At 44.0% G+C, this 19,066-nt stretch overlaps 1 protein-coding gene across 5 annotated transcripts in view; it reads right to left on the reverse strand.

The window, feature by feature from the left end:
• SEPTIN7 (septin 7) overlaps window positions 1-19,066 on the reverse strand; it is a 495,709-nt gene that overhangs the window by 402,619 nt on the left and 74,024 nt on the right. The window contains exon 1 of one of the 5 annotated variants that reach the window (XM_085607477.1): window positions 2,070-2,088. The exons of the other annotated variants lie outside the window; for them this stretch is intronic. The gene's annotated coding sequence lies outside the window, so the exon portion shown is untranslated. Of the gene's footprint in view, window positions 1-2,069; window positions 2,089-19,066 lie in introns of those variants that run through there. 5 annotated transcript variants of the gene reach the window in all.

A 19,066-nucleotide genomic window follows, 5' to 3' on the forward strand; every position in this document is an offset into this window, starting at 1 on the left:
GTCAATTATGGCTTAATGGACAAAATATTCTGCATTTTTCAGGTGTACATATCGGGGATTTATAGGTCTTTGAAGCATGCTGAAAACCGGGTCCAAGGGAGTGGGTGGGGCCGGCAGAATGTCCATCACTGCATGAAGCACTGAGCCTGCCCAGGAATGTGAGAGGACACCTTCTATCTGGTCCTTCCAGGTTTCCACTGCAGGGGCACTGGTAGAGGTCTTTCTGGCACACACATCCTCCAACATGAACAGGCATATTTGCAAAACCGTATTTTACGAGAATTAGCTGAGAGTTACTGCTTTTTACTCGGTTAGCGCCCTTCCATTTCTGGTGCTTTACATCTGTTTTAAGATCTTCTAAGAGTTTCTTGTTGCTCAAATGGGTGTAATTTCTGATATTTATAGGTTTCCCTCATCTTCATTGCATGATTTTGCTTGTGAGAAAGTGCCACTCATAGTTGTTGAATGCACCTCATAATTACACTGAAATTATGAAAATGTCACACACAAGCAAGCTGAAAGTTTGGCAGCTATGAGAAGGCCTCTTGCATATCGTTTACACCCACTTACATGCTGTGGGACAGCACTGAGGATTGACATGACTAAGTGGCAATACCAACTATGATCCATTGCAGCATACACATCAGTGTGAACAGCACCATGCGGCTGACCCGAAGACTCAGGGGAGCTGGGACAAGGCCCAGTTTAGGGATATAGCGCTCACATGCATGCCGTAGCTCTAGTGGGATGCCTCTGAGAGCAGTGCCAGAGGTGCACACATTTGCCAGCAAAACCTTCAGTAATTTAAGACTACAAATATAACATTCTGGATATGACAATGAGGTGTAGGATAAGAATTATAATTATTTACTAAGAAAACATGTATTCAAACAGTGCTTGAGTATCACCCATTTAACTCAAAATCAGTTTTAAGGTTCAAAGGAGCGACAGTAATCTGCTTTAGAAGTATTACTACAATCTCTGTATGAAAAAACGTGTACACGAACCTGCAAACTCTGCTACTCATACAAACACAGATATATTCAACAGGTCGAAACATCAGGAAGCCAGGGCAATTAAAATGGACACAGAACCACAATTAGAAAGCCGTTTACATAACAGTTTCTCTTCCAAAGCTTAACAAGCATTTGCAATGCAATAAGTCTCGCATTTACGAAACTCTCGAAAATGCGAGACCTATTGCATTGCAAATGGGTGTTTGCTAAAGCGCCCCATGCCGCACTTGCAGTTTAATGGTGGCCGTGCCGCTTTCCTTAGACGTGGCTCATTTAAAGAAAGGGGAGTGGCCAATATTAACGTGAAAGCGTGGCATGTGGCAATTTACAAACAGAAGTTATATTAAAAAAAAAAATAAAAAAAAACACAAAACATAAAGCCACAAATAACTCAAATGCGCGGCCGCCACTGTGGCGTGCCGTGCCGTGCTAGGAGGAAAAATAGGTAAAGCCTTACGAGAGAGCATGGTGAAAAGCATTTAACAAAATAGTGCTCGGAGGCTGTGATTAAAACCCACCGAGAACCAACATACGTAACAGGGGGGATGTCCTCATGGGAGGTTACTAATGAAGACAAGGTGGTACTAAGGAGGGATTAACAAGCCTATTAACGAATTAGAAGCCCACATTCACCAAGGACAGTGACACAAGCCAATGAAAAATATGGGCGGAGAGTGGGCAGGTTTCCAGTCCATATCTCAATACAGAATGCTTCGCAGAGCAGTGCATGGGCTGCCCAGGCTCGACCTAAAAATAAACCAAGTAACTAACCCACAATGCATTTCTGCAAGCAGTGTCACTGGAGACACCGTGCCATGAGTGCATTGTTTCTGTGGAGGTGTGCAGGAATGTCCCAGACGTCACAGGAGCACTGAATGCTGATGGTATCTAGCACCTGTCAGCACAAACTATGCAACATCATCTGCCTGAAAGGGGAAGGAGGAGAAGATATGTGCCCTCTTCCCCGCTGACATCATTAGATTGTTGTATTTAACAGAAGAAAACAGGCATTTTAAATGGCATTCAGGTAGAAAGGTGATATGGGATACTCACAGCTACTTTGTAAACAACACATTTCCGTCATTCCAGCGTTGCAGATAACCGGGGCACACATCCACAAGGGCGCAGTAAAACATGGAATTCCAAATATTGCACATTACAGCAACCAGTCCAGGCAGGAAAAACAGCAAAGAAGCAGGCCGGAGATATAGGAGGGGGAAAAAAGGAAAGTTACTTACATGTGCACAATTACAAGTTTCACACAACATTGTCAAGTAATTATCAGTAAACTGCATACAATACAGAAAAGGCCATTTTGATAGAATAACAAAGGAGTGGTTCTATTAATTAAGCTTAAACAATTATGCCACCTATATCTGCATGTCAGAAAATAGCCGCCTTGAAAGCTATAAGTTCTTATTTCCTAGCAACAACAAACCATGTAGCTACCATCCCTACCGAATCCCGACAACTGAGACTGGAGTATAACACACTATTAGTGATACCTCCATGCATAACATGATATTTTGTAAGTAATTCCGGTATTGCTCCCAGGCTTTGAAATAACCTACCTCTGAACATTAAAAAAAAAAAAAAAAAAAAAATTCTGACATGTCCGTAAGATCCAAATGAACACAAGCATTGGCAAAGCCAATAAGTCTCGCCTATGCAAGAGCGATTAGCTTTTCCAACAGTCAGGTTGAACACCAGTGTGGCTGCACTTCAGCATGGCTACAAGTTAGTGGGGTAAAGGAGTGGAGTGTTGTAAGATCGGGTAGAATGGATTGTTATGGAGTAGAGTAGAGATGAGTGAAGTAGTGTCATGTAGTGGCATTATCGTGGAGTTGTGTAGAATGTCGTGGAGAGAGTAGGGTGTCGTGAAGGGAGTAATGTGTCGTAGAGTGGAGTAGTGTGTGAGGCTAGAGTAGAAAATTGTGGAGTGGAATGGTGTGTCTTGGAGTGGTGTAGACCAGAGTGTAGTGGTGCAGAGGGTGTTGAGAAGAGTGATGTAGCATAGGACGACTCAGAGTAGATTGTAGTAGAGTTGAGTAGTGTGGGACAGAGGGATGGAAGAGTGGAATAGAGTGCTGTATAGTTGAATGGCAGAGTGGAGCGTCACAGAGCAGTGGTTCTTAACCTGCAGTGCGGGTACTCCTGGGACTCTGCACAGCCTACTAAGGGGGCCCGCGACTGCTTAGAAATTGAAATAACATTAACAGATTTAAAAAGTGTATTGAAACAACAAATTGATTTGAAAACATTCTGAAAATGTGAAGGAATTTAAAATAGGGGGGTAAAAAATTTTTAGTATCAGATTGATTTGTGTGAGCAGTGGAACTGCATCAAGCAGAATATAGTATGAATGATGAGCGGCATCGATTGAATTTAGAAAAGTTCCAACCTTTTCATTAAAATGTTCCTTTTTTTAGGTCTCGCCTGACCCAGCGCATGCGCTGGTCTGGCGAGACTTATTGAGAGGGCTCCAAAAAGTGCTACCAGGCCAGCCTAGAGCTACAGTGCATGTGTGCGGGCGCGCGCGCCACACTTTACCGCGATTACTTTCACTTTCGCGGCCGCACGGCCGCTTTGATGTTTGATCGTGATCGCGATCACTTTCACGGCCGCTTTGCATAGCCAATAGGTATCGCTTTTGGGACCTTATAAGTATTTAGTTATGCAACTGTTGCATAGCTAAACACTTATAAGGTCCCAAAGGCGAGACCTATTGGCTATGCCAATGCTTGTTTTTAACATTGGTGTGTGAATTAAATACAATATTTCATCATTTGTGCTTTTGTTTGATGTGTTCTCCTTTTTGATAATCAGAATCTGCTGCAACATTTGGCCAGTTTATGTTTAATTAAACAGATGAATGTTTGTTTCTGTATTTTTGTTTATTACTTTGAAGTTCAAATCAACAAAAATACTTGGCTGGGCCCCCCACTTCCAGTAATTACTCAGTTGTGGTCCTCAGATTATAATAATGATTGAGTGGGGTCACCAGGTTCCAAAATTATTAAATGGAGGTCCACATAAGTCAAAAGATTAAGAACCACTGGATAAAATGTCAAGGTGGAGTGGCACAGAGTGGAGCAGTGAAGTAGAGTGGAATAGTGTGTCGCAGAATAGAGTGGAGTAAGGTGGCATGGAGCGGCATAGTGTTGTAGAGTGGAGTGGCATAAATTGGAGTAGAGCGTCCTAGAGTGCAGTATTGTGGAGTGGAATGTTGTACAGTGGGCTAGAGTGAAGTGGCCTAAAGTACAGTGGTGCAGAGTAGATTGGTGCACTGCTTTCGAGTGAAGTGGTGTAGAGTCCATTGGTGTTGAATGCAGTATCACAGAGTGCAGTGGTAGAGAGTAGATTGTTTCAGAGAGTGAAGTGGTGTGGAGTGGAGTGGCGCAGGGCAGAGTGGAGTGGTATGGACAGCAGTGATGCAGAATACATTAGAGTGGCCTTGAGTGATGCCGGGCAGTGTGGCGTGGCATAGAGTGCATTGTTGTAGAGTGGCATTTGAGTTTAGTGACCAAGAGTGCAGTCGTGCAGAGTAGTGTGTCTGGTGCAGTGGCATAGAGTAGAGTGGCGTAGAATGCAGTGGTGCATAGTAGATTAGAGTGGCATACAGAGGATTGGAGAGGAGTTAATTGACGTAGAGTGCAGTGGCGCAGAGCAGACTGCAGTGGCGCAGAGCAGAGTGGCTCACAGTTCACTGGCAGAGTGCAGTGTTGCAGAGTGCAGTGGTATAATTGGAGAGTGGTGCAGAGTAGAGTGGATTGGCATAGAGTGCAGGGGTGAATGCAGTGGTGTAGAGTTTTGTAGTGTAGAGAGGCGTTGAGTGAAGTGGCACAGATTGGAGTCGTGCAGAATAGAGTGCAGTGATGCAGTTTGGAGTGGCATAGAGTGGAGTAGTGCAGAGTGAAGTGGGGTAAAGTAGAGTATTCATGGTGTGGTAGCGCACTCCTATTTCAGACAACACATCTTCAATTGAAATGACCATTACATTTGCACTCACATATTGTTTTACTGATAAAAGTATGCAGCGCAAAATGTGTAGAAACTTCATCGCCAAGCGTATTGGTTTGTTTTGATCATACTAAATATGCTTCCACCACTTCAGAAATACACAAAATTGGCTTAATTTGTGCGTTCCACATCCTGAAATACCTGCACAGTTCATTTACAGACATTAACATTTTGTTTTGTGCTAGAAAAAAATAAACATCGTACATCACACCTTGAGTAGCCAGCATGATTATCACATAAATCCTCTCACTTTGAAGTCAGGGAAAGAAAAGTAAACACCAAGTTCGCTGGAAGACGGAGCCTGACATTTGACCCCAGTCTTTGTATGGGCATCAAATGTGACAAAACAAAAACAAGACTTAAAGTCTTATTTACAGAAATTTAGTACTGGTGGAAGAACAAAGTAAATAGGGTTTGGGCAAGGGAAGGGATGAACTCAAGCTGGACAGCCTAAAACAAAGCCAGCAAATGTGAGTGACAGACCACAAAGCCAATGGTAAGCGATGTGCGGAATGCATTCCCAAAGAAGCTTTCCGAAAGTCCCTGAGGTAACGTTAGCAAACCAGACAGCTGCACTGTCTGGGTGGCATCGACCTAAACATGAATGTTGAATTACGAGGTTTACCTGCTTCATACTACATGGTCCCTACCCTAGCTGAAGCGAAAAACCCAAAGAGGCAGCAGAGCTCTTTTGTCATGCCTATGAAACCTGAAAAAAATCATGTTATTCTGGGCAAACCACCTAGCCACCCTGTGCATAAAAAAGCAAAACATGCAAAATAAAATGCAAATGTGTATTTCAAATTTGTAGAATGCTCACGAAGCATACTACCTGGTCCATCACTCCCTGGCTTAACAACAATATGATAATTGTATTTCCTTTATTCAATATTTGTTATTTTAGTGTTTTTAAGGGTCCTTCTTGCCTAAAAGAGATTTTATTCCAACAAAAGTTACCCACATCGAAATTCAAAACCAGTAAATAGTCCTGCAACATGATCCCTTCATCTGCACACTTCCAATTTTCCAAAAATTCCATGAGTCTCCCAGATGCTTGTTGTGATTCCACCGTGGCTCTTGCTGTCAACAGACATAATCCGGACTTCGGTGCCAATAAATAACTGCTTAGTCAGCACGTATTCTTTCCCCAATGAAACAAACAGCAGTGGCACGATTATCTATGAATCCTTCCCTTGGTGTCCATATATTAAATGTCAGGAAGAACGACTAGTAACTCAGCAACTCCAATAGCAACTTTACCACTCAAAAGCCGTAGGCTGTGTAGGTCAGCTTCGATCTATGGAGCGGGATGCTGAGAATATTTTTGTGAGCCCTCGACTTGTACATACACTGAACAATTGTCACCCTCCCAAACTGTATGTGTGTTCAGCATTCGCGTGACTGAAGGAGCTATGATTGAGGTAGCTTATTATGAGGCAAGCTTACAGAATGTGGCCTTGGAATTAATGGCTACTTTACTGTTCGGGCCAAGACCATGAGGCAAACAAACCAAAGCAACCCACTCTTTCCTGAAAGCATGATGCCACATTGGATTATTCCAATCACCTTTGTAACCTAACATTTACCACTGCATATTAGCCAATACCAATTCATCTCTACCTACTGAAGTATCATGTCTGAATGCCATTTGTTTTTGCCCGGTAGATCATGCACATTTGATCTGTGTCGGCTTTAAGAAGGTGGAGTCGCAAACAGATTCTCAAATTCCATTTTGAAACTCTCTCCATCAGAAAGCTGGAGCAGATGGTTCTGAAAGCTACTGATAAAGACACCACCAACTGTCTCGTCAAGACATGCAGAGCGGAGAGTACTACATCTCCATACTTCTACCCAGCCAAACTCCAACCTGAAAAGGATCCAGTATCATATTTGTTTCTTCACATGTCTTAAGTGGATGTGTTACGGCATTTTCTGACATCTAGGAGATATATGGCAGCAACGAACTAAGCCCAACATTCATTTTTGGGGATTTGAGAAATTTTTCTAAGTTGTAGTATTATAACTGAGGCTTTAAATTTAGGAGGTAGCAGGCCTAGGATCAATAAGAAACTAAAATTGTGAGGTTGTCATCTGTCACAAAAGACAATAGACACTTGCTATTCCAACCCTTGTGCATCCAAAACAAGAGATACATTAACTGCTCTTTCTTTTGGCCAACCCATCAGTATACTCCAAGGTTTGAACATGCGCTATCAAATCATGGGCCATTTTCAGGCTATCGAGCACCATTAGGTGAGTGGATGGGCTAGTGCAGCACTTATTTCTTTTATGCCTCAGATTTGTGAGCAATGCATTCTCTGAGCAGCTCAATATCAAGTATTTTCGAAATCCTGAATCTCGCTAGAAGCTATTTCCTACAGAAACGTGTTTTTCCCCATCCCGCAAGTACCCGCAGAAAACATAATCCCAGGGTGGTCAGTCCAAACATAAACAGATCTTCCACCTTCTGTAATGTACTTTACGAAAATATGGGAATTTACGGGATGATCTGTTTTTTGGGATCATCTGTTTGTAGGCAACCTTAAATATTGCTAAATCTTTTAAAGGTAATTTACAAAGCTATTTAAGAAATGTGCAGACACGTACGTGAAACCCCAGATAGCATCACATGCTCCAATTGAGGGAGGTTCAATAGACCTGTTCAATTAACCTTGACAGAAAGTAGTTTTGCAATTGGAGGATGATGATAAAATCAGGACGAAGCATTAAAGCGCCTAGTTAAACTTGAAACAAAAAGGCAAAGTCTACTACTTCAATAAATGAAGTTGATTTCGAAAACAAACGTTTGATGAACCATTCCTGCCACACCTCCAACAGAATGGTGGCAGTATCTGCAACATATCATTTTACAATTCTCTGCCTCTAGTGCAGAGACAAGGGGAACTGTCCCCAGCAATCCAGTCTTTGCTTATAAACAAATCAAGCGAGTGCATTTCAATCAGATCAGCATTAATAAGCATTGCATATCTCAGACTAACATTAGGCTCTTCACTGGAGGAATGTGGCTTAGAGGTACAGGTTGTCTCAAAATCTCAGCTTTTAGCAGGTGAATCTGTTGGATTAAGTTGTAATCGTGCAATAACAATACCAGGATGTTTTTGATATAATACATTTTGTTTCCGGACGCATGACACATTTGTACTTGGCGCTGGGTGGCAAGGTCCTTGTGGGCAGGCACAGACCTGTGCGGCCTCTGCACATGGATACGCCGCAGTTATTGGTGCCCACCTGTCATCAGCCATGGATTAAACCCCTTCCACTTTAACTTGCATGTAGCTGAAGAAAGTTTCAAACTGCTGATGCCGAGGTAACATAGCCAAACAAAGTCACCAAATCACATGTTCTTACAGCATACCACCGCTGTTGGTGACATACTGCTAAAAGTGGCACTCCTGACAAACATTTCCAGCTTGGAGTCCCACAGGACTATGAGCCTAATTTCATCATCTTCCAATTAACCTCGTTTATTGGCTATAATTCCAGAAATCTCAGAGGAAAAACGTTCCCCATCTAAAGTCTATCCGCGTGAAAATAGCCTTCTGTGAGTTTTGTTACTTGGAAGCAATGTATTCAGTGAACAAATAATATCAAACATCAGCAAATGATAATGGTAAGGCAGTCGACATTTGTATCTCTGTTTTTATAAAAATGAGCTTCACCATTATTAAATATCGAGTGTAGTGAGACATCTGTTACTTGGGTGGAGACCTAGCACAATTTTAGCTCAAACCACCTAAAAGACGCTAAACGCTGATGAGGGCAACTGATCAAAGCACACCTGGTAGCCTTCGGAGAGAAGTCTGATGAGGTGAAAACTACTAATGTTTAAAAACTTTGATTATCACAGTATCGGTGGATACTATACAGTGTTTTTTGCAGCAGCTCAATCACTGGCTGAGCATGAGTAACAACTGGAGCGGGTAGTCCAGGGTTTCTGACAGCAGAAAAGTTGAGTGCGGTAAGGAGACCTGAATCGCCATCATCAATTATTCTTATAGGCTGTCCTGCATAACAGGTTATCCTGCATATCCAGGTCGGTTTCTTTACCCTGTATGGTCAGAAACCAAGCTTCTAGCCCCTCAATATATTCTGTAGGTGATATCTTTTTAGTCCAGAATCGTCGCAAGAGAAGTTACATTGGTGATGGAATTGTAAAAGGAACAGATAAAAACAACTCCCTTAGCCTCATAATAAACACTGGGTAATTAATTCATCCTTTAAAAACTCCTTAACAGAGCATTAACAAAAAGGAGTTAGTATGCTACAAAGCACACAGCCATGTACATGAAAAGCTATCAATAACAGAGTTATGAATAAGTCAACGGAGGTAGTGAGGGCTCACTGAACTTCTGACTATCAGGTCTTCACAGACCCAAAGAAGGCAAGATAATAATGGTGGTCCATTGCCTGCGACAACCACAACCCGCACATTTGCAGTCAGCTGCAGGTCTCTGCAGATGTGCGCTGGCAGGAAACCTGCTGCACTGAGAACCGGCTCTCAGAGCTGCTGTCAGCACGGCACGGGCTCCTACCCTTAATGTGAGAACAGAGGGCGTGGCTTTGGTCAGGATGGGGAAGAGACGGTACACAGGGTGGTGGGGGCAGTGCAGGTGGCCAGTTATTTTCAATTTGGCAGTTGGGGTGGGGACATATGAATAAGTTAATATGGAGATTGGCAGAAGGTTAAGTATATCCCCCCTCCCAATTTGGGCAAGGGGGATATGCTGAAGGTGTTTGTGCGTGTGGAAAAATACCAAGTACTCTTTTCAACTTTGAGTGGGGATGGGTCGGGCAGAGGGAGGTAGAGGTAAGTGGCAGGACAGCAGGCGAATCACTGACATAGTATAAAATGGCAGGTGGGTAAACATGAATAATATGGGGGGGTGGTTTGGAGGTATTCCACCTTTGGGTTCTCAGTGACAGACACCTGGAGCTTCACTCTTGTCTATTTACTGTCACTCAGATTCCCTTGGTGGTTATTCACAGTTACCCATCTATAACTCTGCATATTTTTCATCCAGGGGTGCCAAGTGACACCACAGACAACACAATCGAAGCTCAAGTCGTTACAAATGTCACCAGAAACTCATGAGCAGAGTTCTATTTCACACATTGAGTCCAGACTGAAACAGGGAATGAAGACATGCAAGACAATCTCTACAACAATGACAACTTTAATGACTTCACTGACTGCACTAGTCAAAGTGCAGAATGAGGATAGCCCCAGTCTGGTTGGTTGAAAAGTATGGCAAGACCCCACTAGCACACAAGGATACCAATTTCATTTAAAAGATAAGAAACGCATTAGGAGATGTGTCTGGAGTGTGCGATACTGGATGTCACACATTTGAGGAAACAGAACAAGCCAAAGCAGAGAGCTTCTCACAACACAGGAAGGGATTGTCCCAACGTGGGCCGCTGCCAAATGCTGACCTGCTCAGAGCTCTGGGAGGAGCTCCATTAATGACAACACGGGAGGACCTGCCTAACACCATGTGAAACTAATTCAAGTGTCAGCAGCTCCCAAGTACAAGCAATTCTCATTCACGGTTATTTTTATCTAGACAAAGGACCTGTGTTATGGAAAGCTTCTATCCCCAAAACGTTGCCACCAAGGAGTGTCTTCCTGGAAATCATGCACCCAGTGCATATCACGTGAAATAAAATGATCAACCAAAAACGCCTCTGCGGCATAGCTTTGTAGGTATCTTTTTGCACATCCGTAATCTAGGGCTGTTTTATGTGTTTATTTCCAGCTAAACCAAATGGTTTCTGGGAATGCTGATCAGTACCATGCAGAAAAACTAGAGGCACTGTTCTTAAATATTTAGAGCCAAGACTTACTACTATCGTTTATCCAGGCTGCACAAAACAAGGACTATTTTATATGATCTGTCTGCTCTATGCTTGAAAGGGGCATGCATTCTTCCAATAAATAAAAATGCTTATTATTTATGTTAAAGCCTCCCCGTTTTCCATTTTTACTGATTTTTACAGATAAATACAGACAGAAAGCCATGTATTGTCCTGTCTGTATTTATTTTTAAATGTGGATAAAAAACAGAAATTGTGTGAGTGATTCTAAATGTTACCACTTGTGACTGCCAGGCCAATAGCTGTGCGGATTGACAGGTAAGTGGTTTAAAAAAGAAAGATACTTCAGTAAAAAAGGCTTAAACGCCAGTTGATATGCACAAGGTGGACAATAAAATGTGCATAGAAGTGCATTGATGTATCTTCTGTAGGTGTTTATCTCCCTGAAACCTATCAGGTATTCAAGGGCAAGTATACTAGTTTCAGCTTTATGTTGTCACAAAAAACTAATAAATAAATATGGATAAATACAGAAAAAATAGCAAAAAGAAATATTGGTAAATACAGACAGAAGTGTCACAAAAAAATACCAGAACACCGGGAGCCCTATTTATGTCTTAGCTTCTGACGAAGGATAGCATCTCATACAAACCTTTTCTTGGGCCATCTTATTTTTTTTCCATTGTCAAGCACTTTTCTTACTTAGGCTTCCCTCCATTTTGTGATCTCAACTCCGGACACAGGAAGTGAGAGGACATTGCCTTCAGCTTGTGTACAATAACAGAAAGGTGAAAAGTAAAGAAGTTGCATTATCTGTCTCCATCACATACAAGTGCATAGACATTCTACTTAGCCACAGGTTTCAATTGGTACTGGCATGTAGCTCAGCAACCCAGATTTTCTTTAAAGCTAATCTACGTTTTTCCCCCATGGAGAATCAGTTCTTGGGTAATGGTGGCACTCAGACACAGGGCACAAGTCCTAAAAAAAGAAGTGGGGGGGGGACGCTGTCACCGGAAGTGACGTCACAACAGGAATCTCATGAGTATTCATATGCCTTTAGATGACGGGGCATTTCACAGCACTGCTACCCCTGGTCTGTTCCTCGATGTCCTTTGCAACCCCCCCTCCCCCCCCACTCCCCCGAGGGGGTGCCCCAGTTGCACAACGAAGTGCTTAAAAGTGCACAAGATACAGAAGGACACACATTCCAAGCGTTAACCGCCAACGCCTGCTCGCTCCGCCTCCCAATCACTCCAGCCTGCACACACCACCGGTGCCTCTTAAAGTCTCCAATTACAAATATTAGCATATCTTTGGTAATTTACGGGAAACTTCCCTCCCACCCGGCCTCTCTGCTCACACAATGCTGTCCAGCACGGCGTCCACCCGGAAAAACCTGGTAAAATAAGTGGGGGGATGCCGTCCACCCGCGTGGTACCCCGACTCGAGCCCTGCTCAGACAGCAGGAGAAGAGCCATTTCCTCAACAAGTAATGACCATATGAGGTTGTCCTTCAGTAACAAGTGGCACTGAAGATCAGGTGTGCTGTTGGTATTGCCTGATGAAACAACTTACCAACTGGTCCTTCTGTGTGATAGGAGGGTGGGCTAGCAAGCAAGCTCTTCAGTTTTGAAAAATTGTTCCAGAAACAGTTATTTTAACATGAAAATGCTCAACGAAGTGTACCTACCTCTAACTAGTGACAGAAAAACAGAAATATCTTCTACAATCTGTGTGCAAGACCATAACCCTCTCCACTAAAGAAATATTCACTTTTAAAGAAAAATGCATTTCTTTGGCAGGACCTCAAAAGTACACTATTTAAAAAAAACCTCAGCAGGTGTCGTTGAAGTAACTATTATCGCTAGGGCACGGACTAAAAAGTGGGTCCAGAGAGGCTGGTCTCAGTTAAATGCAGTCAAATCTGAACTTTTGATGCTAAAAAGTCTAGTACTAGCAATATAACCATATACCAAGTATAATACCAGTCATTAAAGGCCTTCTACCCCAGCTATAGGCCTGAACTGTAGACAAGAGCCTATAGTGAAGGATAAGCCACTTGACAACCGGTAGATCCTGAGCCAGAAAGGCTATAATACTGATGGAACATTCCAACTAATAAGGATAGAATATCCTAAATGAAACCCTAAGAACTATATCTACCCAAGAGATTCATAGTTCTGATCGGAGACGAGCCTCATTATAGTGCAACCTACTGTTCACATCGGATTGATTTATAAAAAGTTCCCGCTTTTAGGAGTCCAGCACACCTCAGAGCAACTGTTGCCTACACTACCCAAATTCACAATAAAACACTTGTTACAGTCTCAGAGTGACCCTTTAACAGATCAACATAACCCACCAACCTTCTGTCCACCCCTAGTGCTTCCCATGATGGAAAACACCAGATATTGAACAAGCCTCAAACACACCTGGAAGATTGCAGCAATAAATCACGTATGGCCCCAGGATGTAATACCTAAAGAAACGAGTCAAAAGCACACATTCCTAAACACAAACAAATGCACGTATAGGTACCGAACAGCCAGTCAGTTGTATTAATCAGATACGGCCCAAACAAAGCCCAATAGTAAGCATCACCCTAGATAACCCACACGACACATCCGGCTACCTTACTGCCTTAGAATGTGACCTCCAGTTGGTATTCAAGGCCCCTTACGTCAGCGTGGGTTCATGCATCTAAATACACAACTTATGGCCCACTGTACCGGTATTTCCTCCCAAAAGCGGGATGAGCTTCTCTTTACTGCACCCGCAGTACAGTAAAAAAAATGCCATATACCTAATGCAAATGAATTGCAGCACGCAACTGTAAGAGATATGGCCGTTATTCCCGCCGTTATGGTTTAATTAAACTTATACTGTTCCAATTGCCAAGCCTCGTTGACTATCAAGTCATACCCTGCTTCAACATTTGGCGAGCTAGCATAGGAGCTGATCATGGCAGACACAGAGACTGCAGCCAGGGGACATGAGGATCCAGCCACCCAAGCCCACTCTGCACGCATTTGGGAAGAAAGAGGTGCAGCAGGCACCTCTCTCTACTGCCAGCCCATGGTCAATCAATCAATCATAGCATTTGTAAAGCTGGATCCGTCCACTAGCAGCAGTCGGATAGGGTTAGACACAGCAATTAGCTTTTTCTTTCCTCAATCATACGAACAGCATTGCGTGGGAAAGAGAATCGGTAAGCATAGAAATAGATTCACCCCGCACTCCGATAAGAGTTGCCTGGAGGTACTTTTTCATATTATTTATTATGTACTAGTCACCCAGCACTCCTGAACAGAGTGGCCTGGAGGTACCTTAGCCTCAACCTCATATTTTTTAGTTAACCACGGGCTTCGTTGCAGGAGGGTTTTCTTAACACCTTCTGTAACTGAAAGGCGTGTTGAGAGGGGAAAAAATAACCGAATAAGCCATTATCAATTTGGACCAGGGACAGTACCTAGGAGACTAGGGGTAACTCTAAAACAGCCCAGTAGAGGCTGTACAACAATTGTGCCCTAGAATTATATAGATGCTGTATGAAGGAAGGATGAGTGTTGCCTGAATGAGAGAAGCCTGTGCTGCAGGAATGCACGGATATTGTTTGCGTCGTCGTTGTCCGAGTGAGAACCTGCGCTGCCGAAGAGCATTCTCATTGTCTGCATTATTTTGGTCTGTGGTCAAGAAGAACCTGCTTAACAGGATTGCATTATCATTGTGTGTGCCTCGCTTTTTACGTGTTATCTTGATCAACTGTTTACATTGCCACGAGCGCCCGATTAGTACAACCCACCATTTGTAGACCGCTTTATATGTGCCAGCTACTCTCCAAGCCCTCGCATGCACTTTTAAATGACGCGCCCCAGCTGACAAACACTCTACAAACAGTCATGCAGTTCACCCTGCTCTCAAAACACGCATCTTCTTATGTGTGTGTTATTCTTTTTAGGGGGGGGGGGGGGTCTCATCTGAATTCTGGTCATTTGTGCACTCTGAGTGCATATTGACACCATGTTCCTAATTTAATTTCCATCACACGTGTCCACCCCGGAATTTTCAAAACACGCACTCGTGTGCACGTGATTCATTGAGGGTTAGTTCACGCGACCTGATAAAATGCGCACTCTATGTTCTCCTGAGCACCTTCTCTCAATATATCCCTCGCCTCTGTCCCGTCACCAGCCTCTGACCACTGTTACTACTGATGTAAAGCAAAGAAAGGTTTTATTGTCTATGAAATTTTTAGGATTTTATGCATGTAAAAAGCACTTTTTGATTGCCATTGTATTGCTTCAGGGTGAAAAGAGACTGTATTTTTCCACACCAAGTTTTAGCAGCTAGCTCCCAACAAAACTCCCCAGCGTACCTGCCTACTCCCAGCCCTGCCTAGTCAGATCACCAGGACATCACTAAATGCCCACAAAGAACCAACCAGGGTAAAACCCATGCCCCTCTCACAGCTCCTCGACCCACAAAGTTGTGCACTCATCTGTAGCATATGCGGGGAGCCTTTCCCAACGAAAGGACAAACATTTGTAAACATTGCCATGTGTGGCACTTGCAAACCGAAGCGCACACATACCCGTGGCCTAAGGAGGGAATGTTCGATCCCAAAATAATTGAACATACCAAAACACACAATTACCAAACACAAAGGCCATAAGAGGGAAAAGAGGGAGGCAACCCTTGACCTCTGGACACTGTTCGAAGAAAGAGCAATAAAGGACCCCACAGCTCGGCCCACTGTCAAAGCTTCAGCACCCCCCCCTCCTCCATACACTGGCATATGTGTGGTTACACTAGCCTAAGGGTACTTTAATCCCCCTCATAGAAAAAGCAGAGGAGACACTCACAAAAAAGGGATCCCGCGCAGACAGAGGGGGATCCCAATCACACTGACCTCTAACCACTCCAGAGCAGAGGCCTTTCCCAGTCCAAGTTCCGCTCAGGAAACCAACTCGTAGTGCACCACAGCGGACTCGCACCTCAGCCCCTAAAGGGGCAGATAAGGCAGGGTGGTTATCTGGGCAATTTTTACCCGTCCTAGGTAGCGATCCCGCAAGTTCAGGCAATGAAGGAAGCTCTAGCTCCCCAGGGTAAGAAAGCGAATGCAGAGCTGCAGGCGGCATAATTGTGAGAGTAGAGACACCCAGTGGGGGGAGCACAGGAAGGACCAGGACAAAGATAGGCAGATCCGAATGCAGGGATGTACTTAGGAGACACGGGGAAGAAAGAACTTCCCGCGCCCTGGAAGAGGAAGAGAGAAGGGGTGGCCAGGTGCAGAGAGTGATGGGAGTAGAAGTTGGCTGATGAGATACTACTCTCCAGTCTAGGGTCACAGCGCAGCGAACCACCAGTCATGTCCAAATCACAGACATAAGGCAGATGAGGAGATCAAGAGGCAAGGTCATCTGATCCTCACTGAACCTCGATGCTCCAAAAATAAGATACTGAAAGCATAGAGACTTAGCCCCTCTCCAGAAAAAGCAAAAAATGGCATGACATGGGCACTTATGAAGGGTAACTACACCCCAAAGGAGATAATTGCAAGGAGAGAATGCAAATTTTATGTGAACCCTTTTTGTAGCTTGCTAGCCCAATAGACAAGGGGAGAGGGCGAGTACGCTTGGACCCAGTCACAAGAAGGGTCTTTTGAGTCAGAAGACATGACCATGGCAGAGGTTTGCCTTCGGCATGAGGGGGGAAACCCAGACTGGGACTTCCTCTACATTTCAATAAAGATAATAAGCCACAAGAAGATTGAATAGAAGAGGTCAATGTAAATGTACGTACGCTCAAAAATATTCGTATGATAATTGTCTATGTGAATAGTATATAGTATTCCAGAATATTGTGTTAGAGACTTCACAACTGCATAGATTCTGTGCACTCTATTTGTGTTTGGATGTTATGTATGACTGAAGATACAAATGTAGTAATCCATATTGGATAAGAGTGTGATAATTCATGTTAGATGAATAAATACTGTTCATGTATACGAGCACAATAATGAGATCGGGGCAGCATCAGGACTCGCTTTCCCACCTCGACACTACACGCCTATAAAAAGGTACTAGGAGTCCCCCCCCCCAGTGTTGTAGCAGCCAATGATACCGGCAGCAGCATCAGGACTCACTTTGCTGCCTCCCACGGCGACACTAAAAGTTTGTAAAAGGCGCAAGGAGTCCCGCGGCACTGTAGCAGCCAACGATACCGGGGGCAGCATCAGGACTAGCTTTCCCGCCTCCCACCGTGCAACTACATACCTGTAAAAGGTGCAAGGAGTCCCTCAGCGGGACACACACGGGGACGCGCACGGGCGGAGCCCGGGCCAAGGGCGAGCCAGTCCACGCCAATCGGAGCCCGGAGGAGGCTGGGCTGGGCACCCCATCTAACATCCAACGCCCGAGCTAAGGTACTGTCTATTTATTTTGTTTACAAAAATGGTGAAGAGGAAAGGAACTAGTGATAAAGTGGGCGGAGGGACCGTAGCAACGCTTAACGCATTTCTGTCCAGAGCAGCAAGTGTACTCACCCACGAGTTAACTGAGAGGCATCTATCAATGGAACCTCTGCCCCACCGGCTGAGGACTTCTTTAGTGGGTTTACCTGATGATAATTCCCCTACTTAGAGCACGCAATGATTTCCATTTGTTAATCTTTCACAAAGCAACCCGGGAACTTCGACTGTTACATCAGCTTCACCCGCTACTTCTAGTAGGGATCCTGAGGGTTCATCCCACCCGGACCCCTCAAATGAGCCTCCGGCTAAGCGACAGAGGTGGTGGGATTTCAAAGCCTACCAAAACTACGCAAGTCCCAAAACCAAAGGGAGCAAACAGCAAAACGGCGACGGGGCTCGGCACAGTGCGTTCTCCAATACCGCTCCAACTAAGTATTCCCCCCACCCATCCCTTTTACTCGACGATGCACTATGTGCAGAAGTAAGCAAAATGATGGCTACCTTATTGGACCCCATCTTAGCCAAATTAACACAGATTGAAAAGCGACTGACCCGTGTAGAGGCTCAGAGTATACCTACTCAGTGCCCTTTAGATTACCTAAGTGCCGAGTCCGCATGACTAGTTATGGAAAAAACTAAACTCCCAGCGCGCACCGGCTGGGTCTGACTGTACCACCCATCTCATCCACCTCACTAAGCTCTGCCATACGATCTTGCGACTCTCACCCCGTAGTTATTGGTTATTCAAGTCGTTGCCGAAGGATCCAAATTTATTGCCACCAGGTGCAAGGGACTTGATTCATCAGGCACAACCAGCGTTGGGGAATAAAATAACTGCCCCTGGTCGTCAGGGAGACCAGATAGTCTCACGGCGGATATAGATTACTGCTCACACCAAGTTCTCCACCAGCAGCCTCCCCACTAGTACTGGTCCTGGCAAATGTACCTCCTTTGCGGAAAAAACAGTTTGAATCAACTACACAGCTAATGGACAAATGCCTATACTGGCTATCCTGCCACCTAACTGATTCAGGGAGGAGTAGTTGTCCGCTGTCCAAACAAATTAATATGGCGGGAATTGCAAATCTATAGAAAGCATGTCTTTTTTCAGCTTTCTAGAGCATTAGCCATAATTCCCAGAACATGAAACCCTTCAATTGGTTCGTCTACAGTAGTCTCTTCTATAGAAAAAATATTTTCGTTCTACAGCTCCTTTTCCAACAACATAGAATTCAAGAGTTCCTCACTTGGTCATGAATATAAAACGTTTGCAATATAGGGGTTCATTTGAACACTGATGAAGCTGCAGAACACTCGGGAAATCAGCTGACAAGACGACTACTGTTGGATGTGCATGTTTTACACAACACAGCATTGATGAGAAATATACATTTGTGAATGTATACAAAATGTGCCCCCATTTTAGCTTCTGGGGCACCACCCATAATTTCCATGAGAAAATCAAGAGAGAAAACTCTACCCTCAAACGTTGCTAATTAAATCCCAGCAGAGGTTCCACGGGTTTTATAGATTCAAATCACCCAAGAATGCACCACGATTCCTAAAATTGGTTTGATGCCCCAACAAATAATTTATATTGTGACTAAAATCTGCCATCACCCTTTCTATGTACTCGATTTGTGCCCACAAATCTATACATTCACCACAATGTATTTCAAAAGGGACAAAAACTACAGATCCTTATTACCCACAAAAATCC

The sequence above is a fragment of the Triturus cristatus genome, chromosome 5_2 (genome assembly GCF_964204655.1).
Source record: "Triturus cristatus chromosome 5_2, aTriCri1.1, whole genome shotgun sequence".
NCBI lineage: Eukaryota > Metazoa > Chordata > Amphibia > Caudata > Salamandridae > Triturus > Triturus cristatus.